This window comes from Dromiciops gliroides, chromosome 2, assembly GCF_019393635.1.
Source record: "Dromiciops gliroides isolate mDroGli1 chromosome 2, mDroGli1.pri, whole genome shotgun sequence".
Lineage (NCBI taxonomy): Eukaryota > Metazoa > Chordata > Mammalia > Microbiotheria > Microbiotheriidae > Dromiciops > Dromiciops gliroides.
This window is the reverse complement of record NC_057862.1, coordinates 118,233,699-118,245,827: the sequence shown is the minus strand read 5'-3', so window position 1 is coordinate 118,245,827 and position 12,129 is coordinate 118,233,699. Positions and strand designations below refer to the sequence as shown.

The following is a 12,129-nucleotide window of genomic DNA, read 5'->3' as shown; positions in this document are numbered from 1 at the left end:
CAGAAAATAGGGCTAAAATACAAGGGCACTCAGCATGAAGCCCATGGTCCCCTATCCTATCCAATCATGGGCTACTAGAATTCCCTCCTCCTCTCCTGGGATTTTGAGGACATCCAAATTCTGTGTCTGAATGGGATCTCTAATGTCTTTCTTTTTGTCTAAAAGTAATTTTCCCTTTGTCTTCATTTCCCCCCTTCCCTCTTCTTTTCCATTGCCTTCCTTTCTGTCTCTGTTTCCCAGCATTCTACTTCTATTCTTCTTCCTCTCCTCTTTCCCAGGTCTGCCTTTCTGTCTTCCTTTTCTTTCCTCATTCTGCATCCTTCCCATTTCTTGAGAAACTTGTATGTATGTCATAATAGAAAGAGAGCTAAATCTATAACCAAGAGAATGAATGAATGAAAGAGTGAAAAAAACAACAACATTTATTAAGGCTTAGTTTGTGCTGGGCACTCTGCTAGGCTAGGACCCAGATTTGAATTCTGCCTCAGTCACTTGTGACTATGGATAAGTAGATAACCTCTTAGAACCTCATTTTTCTTATCTATAAAATGGAGGTAATAATGGATATGCTAAATACCTTATTAGTTGTTTTTACACCTTAAGGTAATAATAAATATGTTGTTCCTCTTTTCTCTTCTGTCATTTTCCCCAACCCTTCCTCTCTTCTTCCATTCCTTCACATAATTACTTTGCCTTTTGGGAAGGATAGTCATGTCACTCCCTTGTATGTATGTTATATACATGAGGGTCATAAGGCAAAGACTTGATTACAGGTCCTTCCTCTACCATGGACTACCCACATAATCTTGGCCATGTCACTTACTCTCAATTTCCTTATCTATGAAATGAGGATAATAATACATTTATTTCCTAATTATCTCACAGGGCTGTTGTGAAAAATCAAATTAAACAAGGTAGGGTAAGCCCCCCCCCACCCCTCTCTCTTTCTCTCTCTGTCTCTATCTATCAATCTATCTGTCCATCTATCTATTTCCATATACACATATACATAAAACATATATAAATACACACACATATACACATATATATGAATGAAGGAAATGAATGAAAATATATTTATTACTAACTTGTGCCCAGTAATGTATGATGTAAATGTCAGCTATTATTATCATCTCTCCAGTCATGCCTAGGTACCCTGTATGTTTGTGTGTGCATAGGGAAGCTCAGGGGAAGGTGGGGTGGACTAGGTGGGGTGGAGATGACCTAGTCAAGGGTCACTTCCTTGCATATCATGAAATAGTGCTTGCTCAGTGCTTAACCATGTGTAGTGTCCTGCTAGAGGATGAGAAGCCTGAGCTAGAGAAGGAATAAAGCCAAGTGCTCCAGAGCAAGAGACAAAGGAATCCTCATGACCCGTCATTAAATGGGAGGCATCTGAGGGAACCCAGAATGGTTTGACATTTTGGCAATCAAATCTATAATCTGAGACCCCATTTAACTCTGTATCCCAATGTAGAAAACATTTCCCTAGAAGTAGCAATATCCCCCAATGTAATAAAGGATGGGGAACTGTCCTCTCCTACTAAACAGATACCCATTTGGCCATAAATCAAGGTTGCCACCCAAACACTGACCCTACCACATTCCTCTGACTCCCAATAGCTTACAAGGAGTGGATTCCTCCTACACCTGGGCAAAGGGTAGAAGATCCAAGGCCACTGCTTCCATCAGGGCCTCTACTAGGAGATTGGGGCAGGGGAAATTGGGGGATGGAAAGGAGTGTTTGCCACCTTGTCGTTGTTTTTCACTCACTTCAGTCTTGCCCAACCCATTCGGGTTTTCTTAGCAAAGAGAGTGGAGTGATTTGCCATTTCCTTCTCCAGTTCATTATACAGATAAGGAAATTGAGACAAATGGGGTGAAGTGATTTGCCTGAAGTCACACAGCTAGTAAATGGCTGATGCTAGATTTGAACTCAGGAAGATGAGTCTTCCTCACTCTAGACTCTGTGCTCTGTCCACTGTGCCACCTAACTTCCCTTTCTACCCAGTAGGCCCCACCAATTTCTGGCTTAGTGCACAGACTAGAAGGATCAAGTGCCAATAACTAAGAGCCCCTCCTTCCCTTTCCTGAAATCCAGGCCTACAGGGCAAGGTCTGTATCCCCTTGTTCCTGGAAAGAATTTTAAAGGTATTAGAGCATCTGTAATATTTACATAAGGACTGAATGAATGAAGAGTAGAAATCCTTTTTTCTTTAGAGGATAAGAATGAAATATGCTTTAGCCATGAAAGGTTCTGGATAGGCTTGTAGACCCATGACCAATAGACTAATTACTATCTATAGAAAGGAAAATGTGGTACTCAAAATCATGCCATATGCCAAGAATATATATACTTGGTTTATGTCTAAAACTCATATAGTCTCTTTAATCTTAGTTGGATGGGATCATTTTCACAAAATGCCCCAGGACTATTTCTAGCACTGTAGTTTAGCATAAGAATTAAACAAGCAAAAAAAAAGGTAGTGTTCCAACCATTTGAATAAGATAACACTGTAGAATTATCCATATGAATTCTCTAGGAAATAGCAGATTTTTTATTTTTAAAAAGAATTTTAGTTAACTACCTAATTTGGAGGTTATAATGTGGAATTAATACATTGTTAGAAATTTTTTAAGCATCTCTACATGCATGACCATTTTCCTCTGCCTTCTTTCTCTACCATGTAAAGTCAAACAGTAAAGTAATGAACTAGGCTAAAAACCCCTGCAAAAAGAAAGACTTGCAATGTCATAGTTGTTACACCTGAGAGAATGAATGATTTTTATGCCTTTGAGTCCTTTGAAGATAGGAAAAGGGACATTGTCTGAGGGAGTATGTCTACTTTTCTCTGCTTTTCCTTTTCTCCTTTCCTTCCCTCCCTCTCTTCCTTCCCTTTCTCCTTTCTTCTTTTCTCTTTCATTCCTTTTACTTTCACTCCTCTTACTAACTTCTTTCCTCCATTCCATGCATGGTTTGTCTTCCCTTCTTCTTTTAATATTCATTTTCGTGTGTTCTGTACATAAGAGTTATTCAGTAAATATTTATCAATTGACCGTTTGAGTTGAGGGGAGTTTTTATAATCTATCTTGGATTGGTATATTCTGAAGTGTTGCTAAGGGCCAAGTCACATTTTTTCTTTCTGACACTCCTTGGAGAATCAGCCTGGGCATTACATTCTGCAGGAAACACAATAGTATGAGTGTTTGGAACCTAACAGAGTCCTCTAGACTTGGCTCACAGAATTGAGTAGATTGGGTCACTCTCTTTTCCCCAGTGTGCAGTAGAAGGCTAAGTGTACCATTTATTTTGGTGAGACATAATAGGATGCAGCTGTGGATCTGTAAAGAGTTTAGGAGTCAGATTTCCAAAATCTTAGTTAAATGGTACCCCAGCATATGCCCTAGGTATAGAGACTTCATTTGTCAGCACAAAGCCACAGGTAAATTCTGAATTAATCTGTGGGCTAACAATATACTTTTGCCAGTAACAAAAGTGTTTGCATGATTAGGGAATGGGCGTGAAAATAGTGATGGTCACTGTTTTGGCATCTGCAGAAACAGAAACTGGAGGCCTTGTTGCAAAGCCTGACATGGGAATATCTTGATGTTGAAGAGAACCGATAGACTCCATTTTTTTTTTTTTGCTGCATCCCTAGATCCACGGTTCTTAATCTTTTTGTATGAGAGACAACTAGGTGGCACAGTGGATAGAGCACTGGCCCTGGATTCAGGAGGACCTGAGTTCAAATCTGGCCTTGGACACTTAACACTTACTAGCTGTGTGACTCTGGGCAAGTCACTTAACTCCAATTGCCTCACTAAAAAAAAAAAAAAAGTTAACCTTTTTGTATGTGTATGTTATAGACCCCCTTGGTTGTCTGTTATAGGCTGTGGACCCCTTCCCAGATTATTATTTTAAATGGTTGAAGAAAATGCTAAAATTCAGTTTGAGGTTAGTGAATAAATATATAACGTTTTTCCATCCAAGTTCAGGACCCTCTGAAATCTGTTTGTGGACCAAGTCATTGAACCACAGGTTATAAACCCTTACCCTAGATGGTATTCTGTTTAAACTGTAATGGCAGTTTCAGTTGCTACTGCTGTGTTACTTTCTTTTGTTACTGTGAATCTTGCTTGTCAATATTTTCTTAATGATCATTACTTATCATAGTAATAGCTAAAGACATTTATACTGAATTATAGAAGAAAAGCCTCTTTCAGAAATAACCAGTAGACAAGAACTAATCAGATAAATTAGAGGAGATTTTTTTTCCACAACAAAAAGATTCTCTGTAAGGTTTCTGTAAATAGTAGACCAGAGGAAGTCTGTGGTACTTTGGAGTCCTGTTTATATTCACCACTTTCCAAAAGAACCACATGACCACCATATGCCCTAGGGAGTCCAAGGTAATAGAATATTCAAAGACAGAAATGTAGGGATAGAAAAGTTGAAGGTAGGTCACATGTAAAAGTTCCATCCACCATTTTATAGCAAATGCCTAATTATCTAACTTGGTACATTGTAAGTGTGCTTTTTCATTCATTCAAAATATTATTTGATTTGTCAAAATAAAATTGAGTCAAGTTTCCTAGAATTAATTTTTTCTTTGTTTTAAGTGAGATCTTTATTTTGTGCAGACCTATAAGTGTACATATTGTCTGTACTAATAGAATATATGTGCCTTGAGGACTTATTATTATTATTATAAGCTTTTATATTTATTTTTTAATCCCCAGTACCTACCACAGGACCTGGTCCATTGTAGATGATTTATAATCATTGTTGATTGATTGATCTAAATAATTTCCACCGTTTCTGATTCATTGAGGTTACATTAGATGAAGAGGTGCCCTTTTGAGGTTGGCTTAGACAAAATTTATTTACAAAAGTTTGCTCCTTAAATAGTTTCCTCTTTGCTTTGTTCAGTGAAGGTAACTTGAAAGTTTGCTTTTGTCTATAGTGGGCAGTTCCCTAATGCGAACAATGCCACCTTTGAGCCTGTGGACTGAACTTTATTAATGGTAGGTTTGGTATGGAAACATCATTAACTCTGTGCCCAAATGTCCACCAAGTTCGGGGGGGGGGGGAGGCAGGAAGGGAGGAGGGGATGTATCTTAGTTACTTTAAGTCATAATCATCCAAAAGAAACTTCCTAGAAAAAAAAGAGGCTTTAATGTTTACTATTTGTGTTGAGCTGCTGAGGAAGAGTTCTTCATCTCCCTACTATTTTTTCTTGTCAGTTCTGATCAAATTCCAGAGTATGGAGAGAAAAGAGAAAAAGGCAATACTTATTTAACCTGTTAGCTGAACCACTTTTTAAATAAGCCCATCTATCCGGTGTCTTGTGGTCAACTCAGATTTTTATGAAGACAAGTCATAGGGTTATTTTCTCCGCATTAGACATTTCAGTATTTTTCCATTTCCACAACCTAGCTAGTTCATAACCCATTAACTGGTGTGTGGCCCTCATTTCTAGAGCTACTTTGAGTCAGCGACCTGATGTCAACTCAGCTTCTCTCTCCTGTTACTGCCCTAGCTTCAAGCCTAGTTCTTATTATCCAGATACTGTTCCAAAGAAATATGTTGGCTCTTATAGTAGCAGGGTCTCAAAAGTATAATTTTTCTCAAATTCTTCCCCTATATAGTCAGTTTTATTGTCTCATTCAACAGATACTTTAGAGGTATTTATTGAGTGTTTGCTATAAACCCAGCACTATGATAAGCACCTTGGGAAATATTAAAAGAATAGGGCATATTCCCTGTCTTCCAGAAGCTTCCAATTTAGCTGGAGAGAAATAACTGACTTTTTATTAACAAATCAATCAACAAATATTTTTAAGCACCTACAATACTGGGCTAGGCACTAGTGACACAAAGATAAAAATGTGTCCTCAAGGAATTGAGAGAAAATATTTACATAAATAAGTACATACAAAATAAACACTAGGGAAAGTTTTTAGATGAAGGTTACTAGCCATTTCTTCATGTAAACAATGGTGCTTGAGCAGAGTTTTAAAGAAAACAAGGCATTCTAACAGGTGGAGGTGAGGAAGAATGCATTCTAGGCTTGGTGACAGCCATGCATGGCAAAAATGTAGAAATTCGAGTGTTCTGTTCAAGGAGCAACAATAAGGCTAATTCAGCTGGACTGTGGAAGGCAGAAAAGGAAGTAACATGTAATAAGGTTGGAGAGGTAGTTTGAAACCAGGCTATAAGCAAACAGAAGAGATTCTCCTTCATCCTGGACAAAGGGTTCTTCACATTTTTTTTAGGGCGCAGACCCTTTTGGCAGTCGGGAGAAGCTTCTGGACCCCTCTCAGAATCATATTTTTAAACACATTTATTACATAGGATTAATAAGGAAAACAGTTATGTTGAAACACACTTATTAAAATTAACAAATAAAAGCAGGCTCCAGATTAAGAAGCCCTTTTGCCAAAAACAATAGGAAGCCAAAGGAGTTTATTGAGTAGGGAAGTGACATGGTCAGGTCTGTACTTTAGAAAATCACTTTGTCTCCTCCATGTAAGATGGATTTGAGCAGCAGCTAGGTGGTAAAGTGGATAAAGCACCAGCCTTAGATTCAGGAGGACCTGAGTTCAAATCCGGCCTCAGACACTTGACACTTACTAGCTGTGTGACCCTGGGCAAGTCACTTAACCCTCATTGTCCCCACACAAATGAAAAGAAAAAAAGATGGATTTGAAAGGAAAGAGATGTGAGACTAATTAGGAAGGCATTCTCATAGTCCAATAAAGAGAGGGCCTGAAGTAGGGTGGAGGTTTCGTGATCTAATCCAATGCAATAAATATTAAGTTCTGCCTACTATGTGCCAGGCATTGTGCTAAGGGCTGAGGATACATTTAATAAAAAAAAGAAAGAGGGAGACAACACGAAAAAGAAAGCAGGGAAGGGGAGAAGGGGAAGAGGACATCAGAGCCTATCTGACACAGAGGCATCTTGTTCCATGGACTTGAAAACAGTCAGGGCAGCAGATGCAAAGTGAAATGAACTGAGTCCAGTTTCTGTCTTCTATAAAAGAAGGCATCGGGAGGGGTTTGGTAATGTGCCTCCAGTCCTCCAAGAAGGGAGAGAAGAGAAAGGGAAGGAGATGGTATCAATTAAGGCTTGAGTTAGTAGAATTATGGTGAGTCTAAAAGTGATGAGCTTATCCTGGGAGGGAAATCTTGTTGCCTGGAGTTGAAACCATTCAGGGCAACTGATGCAAAATGGAGACTCATAGGTACAGAGAATGGGAAAAATAAGAGATATTGGCAATGGATTGGATCCCATGTGGAAAATCAGAAGACAATTTGGATTTTATATGTAAAATATGAAGACAATGTAGTGCTAAATTAAATGGTACTTTTAAAATTCATTGCTTTAGAGCTTTACAGTTAGCAAAACAATTTCACATCTTATTCCATTTTATCCTTTCAACAACCCTGTGAAGTAGGAAAGTATTATTGTGCCCCATTTTAAAAATAAAGAAACTGAGACTCAGAGATAAAATGATTTGATCAAAATCACCCAGCTCATAAATGATCAGGGTCTTCTAATCCTCTTCTTCTGAGATATCTGGGCTTGAATTCAAATCTTGCTTCAGATATTTACTGACTTCTTGACCATCAACAAGTCATTTCACTTCTCAGAGTGTCAGTTTCTTTATTTCTAGAGCAGGGATGTTAGACAGCTAGGTGGTACAATGGAATAGAGCACTGGCCCTGAAGTTAGGAGGACCTGAGTTAAAACCTCATTTCAGAGACTTCAGACACTTACCAGCTGTGTGACCCTGGGCAAGTCACAGCCCCACTTGCCTTAAACATCTGGGGCAATCTCCAGTCATCCTGATGTATATCTTGCCACTGGATCAGGATGGCCCTGGAAGAAAGAGTGAGGTTGGTGACATTGCACAGCCCTTCACTTAAATCCAATTCAGTGCAAGTCATGACATCACCCTGATGTCATGGTCCTTTTCGAGAATGAAGGACAAACAACAACAGAGAGGGGATAATCATCCCTGTACACTTACTCCACAGGATTGTTGTGAGGAAAGTGCTTTTCAAATCTTAAAGCACTATCTAGATGTAGGTTGTTAATATTAATATTTTGCCTAACTTCACATTGTTAGTATAAGCAAAAATTAGTGAAAGGAGAGGTTACATAAAAGGGTTTAAAGCAGAGGTAAGAATTTTTGATAGAGTTTGAAGAATAGTTTAGATATAAATAAATGAAAGGGGAGAGAGGAGAGGAAGAAGCCTTCTGGTAAAGGGAGTGGCATGAGCAAAGGTAGGATTACCAATACTACTACTACCTGAATCCATAGGGTCAGGGAGTCAGTAAGAACAACTCTAGTAAGAAGATCGACACCCTAGTCTGCTCTATTTTATGTTGTTTTCTAAGTATGGGAGGACTACGAGCTAAAGATTTTCATTGTAGCTAAGAGATCAGAGGTCTAAAAAATATATCTTTCTTCAATTGGGACAAGGATAGAAAGACTGGAATCATTTCATAGTATTTCTCCCATAAGGAAGTATACTAACCCTTATTTGAGCTTCCATTATTATGAAGATTCAGAAAAGAAAGTTCTTGCTCCCAAAGTTCTTGGCACTGTCAAATGGCTCAATATCAGAAAATGGTACTTTTATCATTGGAAATAACACTAAAGAAGAGGCATTCCTATCTGCTTTACTGCTGTGCCCCAAAGACATGGGACCTTTCCATCTGATTTACAGCTGAAACATTCCATATATGTTGTCTTCTCCATTTGAATGTAAGCTTATTGAGAGCAAGGACAACCCCTCTTCTATTTCCATTTGTATACCCACCATTCAGCCCAATAGTTTGCCTATTTTTTAAATGCTTTATAGATTCATTTATTCATTATGTCAAAATAGCTACAAGGCTAGTTCCAGATTTTTATGACTGAATAATGGAGATGCCCCCCAGATCCACTTGGAATCAAGAATACTGTTTCCAATATAGTTACCAAAAGAGAATGAAGTAACCCAATACATAGAAATGGTTATTTTGTACAGTTTGAAGAGGGAGATATGGAACACCAGGTTGGTTGGAAAGGAAGCACCAGTTTGGTTTGGTTTGGTTGTCATCCTTTGTTTTCAAAGAGGACCAAAATAACATTACTAATGTTGGAGTCCACATACAGTGTGTTCAACTGAGGCTGATCAGATGAACATGAGCTCAGAAGGCTCTACCACAGATTGGGCAAAAATAGTCTACATGAACATTTGGAGTGAAGATGTCTCTAAATTTGCACATCTCATCTTTCTTTTGAGCTACTATAATTCTGCTTTATACATAGACTGCAGCACCTTCTTTGATGTGGTCATGCCATGGTGGGCAGTCCCCTGCCATTGTCTACCATGTCACACATTTGATTCCAAATTTCTACAGCATGATCTTGAAAGTATCCTTATATCACTTCTTCTGATCTCCATCTGAGCATTTGCTTTGTGTGAATTCTCCATAAAATAATCATTTAGGCAAATGTATATTAGGTATTCAAACAACATGGCTAGCTCATTGGAGTTGTGCTCTCTGAAGTAGAGTTTGAAAGCTTGGCAGTTTAGCTTGAAAAAGGACCTTGGGGCAGCTATGTGGTACAGTGGATAGAGCACTGGCCCTGGATTCAGGAGTACCTGAATTCAAATCCGGCCTCAGACACTTAACACTTACTAGCTATGTGACCCTGGGCAAGTCACTTAACCTCAATTGCCTCACTAAAAGAAAAGAAAAAAAGAAAAAGGACCTTAGTGTTTGGGACCTTATCTTGCCAGGTAGTCTTCAGAATTTTCCTAAGACAATCCAAATTAAAGCAATTCAGTTTCTTGGCATGTTGCTGGTACACTGTGCAGGTTTCACAGGCATACAACAATGAGATCGGCACAACAGCTGTGTAGACCTCCAGTGTGGTAGGCAGTTTAATACCTTTTCTCTCCCACACTTTCCTTTGGAGTCTGCTAAATGCTGGGCTAACTCTAGTGATGCATGCATCAATCTCAACATCTATATGTACATCCCTGGAAAGTATACTATCAAGGTAAGTGACCTTATCTGCAGCATTCAGTATTTCTCCATTTGCTGTAACCAATGGTTTCACATACACATGGTATTATGCTGGCTGGTAGAGAACCTGTATTTTCTTGGCATTTATTATTGGGCCTAAATTAGCACAAGCAGCAGAGAATCAATCCATACTTTGTTTCATTTCAGCCTCAGAGGCACATCCTCATTGAGGCACAGTCATCTGTGAACAAAAAAATCATGTGCCAACTCTTCTTCTGCTTTAGCCTTAGCTTGTAGCCTTTTCAAGTAAAATAATTTTCCATCATTGTGATAGCTGTCCTTGATACTGTTTTCACCCTCATTGAAAGTGTCTGACAACACTGCTGAAAACATCATGCTAAAAAGCAAGGGAGCAAGCACACAGCCTTGCTTTACTCCACTGGTGACTGGGAAAAGGCAAGAGCATCTTCCATTATTTGGAACCCTTGCAAGCATGATAAAGTTCTCCAGGAAACCAGATTTTGACATACTTTTCTTTAAGCCCTCATGACTAATAATATCAAAGGCCTTGGTCAGATCAACAAACCTTGTATACAGACCTCTGTTCTGCTCCTGGCATTTCTCCTAGAAGCAGCAAACACCATATTGATTGTTCTTCAGCCCTTTCTGAAGCCACATTGGTTCTCAGGTAGATGACCATTTTCCAGGTGAAGGATCAGCCTATTAATGAGGACTCCAGCAAGAATCTTGCTAGCAATGACTAAAAGAGAGCCTCCTCCTTGTAATTATCATAGGACAGCTTATTTGCTTTGATATTGATAATGGATGCATCCTTGGACTCCTGAGGGATAACCTCCACTTGCCATATAACCTATAAAATTTCAGTCAGCTTTTGTATGAGCAATGGATCTCCTGCCTTGTAAGTTTCAGTTGGAATAGAATTATCACCAAGCACTTTGCCATAAGAGAGGAGCCTAATGGCATTCAAAACTTCTTCATTTGGAAGTTCAGCTAGAGAGGGATTGATTTCAACCTGAGGTATGTGGCCATTGGCTTCAGCATCGATTGATGATCGTCTGTTGAACACTGGAAATTTTCAGATCATCTCTCCAGGATCAAGTCCTTATCACTAATCAGTGTGGGTCCATCAGCACTGAGTAGTTTGTACCATAGATCTTTGGCCAATAAATATTCTTCAGGGCATCATAAAATCCCTTTGGATTGTTACTATTAGTATAAAGCTGAATTTCATCTGCCTTTCCACTGAGTCAAAAATCCTGTATCTCTCTATACTTCACTTGCACTTTACTTTTGATGGAGCCAAATACTGCCTTCTTAGAGATGGATGAACTATACTGTTGGTAAACTCTGTGGAGTTCTCACTTTTCATTTAGCAGGCTCTAAGTTTCCCCATGATTTTTGTCAAGCCAATCTTAATATTTGTGAGTGTTCTGACCCAGGTGAGTAAATGCAGTGCTATGTACCAAATCTCTAAAAGCTGCCCACTCCTTTTCTGCTCCACTATTGCCAACCATGTGTTGATTCAGCTTTCCCTTCAAGTTAGCAATGAACATTCCCACTAGAAAAGCCTCTCATTTGTTGACATTAGTCTTCTGGTAGTCATCTTGCCTTGGAGCCACCACTTTTGTTGAATGCAAATATTTAACTTAGATAAGTCCATGACTGGTCCAGCATTCCCCACCACACATCGCCTTTGTCACTTTCACATCCTGTCTGTCTCTTTTCCTTATAATAATATAGTCTAGTAAATGCCAATGTTTGCTGCATGGGTTCATACACAGAGTTTTATTGCATTTAGGTAAATGGAAAACAGTGTTGGTGATAAGAAGGTCATGAGACACATCTTTAGCAGTAAGTGACCTTTGCTGTTCTGGGGAAGTGATTAACATCCCTTTCTGGTAGGACTCAAGGACATGGAAGACAAAATATTAAGAAGTTGGATAGGATGTAAACTGAGACATGACAAGGTCCTTCTGGTAGTAATGATTCCCTACCTCTACTCTATACTTTTATATTATATATTAGAATAGTAAACCATATGAGGCACTTGCCAGTCAAGACAGTGTGAAAATTCCAGA

At 38.9% G+C, this 12,129-nt stretch overlaps 1 protein-coding gene across 5 annotated transcripts in view; it reads left to right on the top strand.

Annotated features, from left to right (window-relative positions):
* Positions 1-12,129, top strand: part of ARNT2 (aryl hydrocarbon receptor nuclear translocator 2) — a 274,848-nt gene that overhangs the window by 225,700 nt on the left and 37,019 nt on the right. The window lies entirely within an intron of this gene.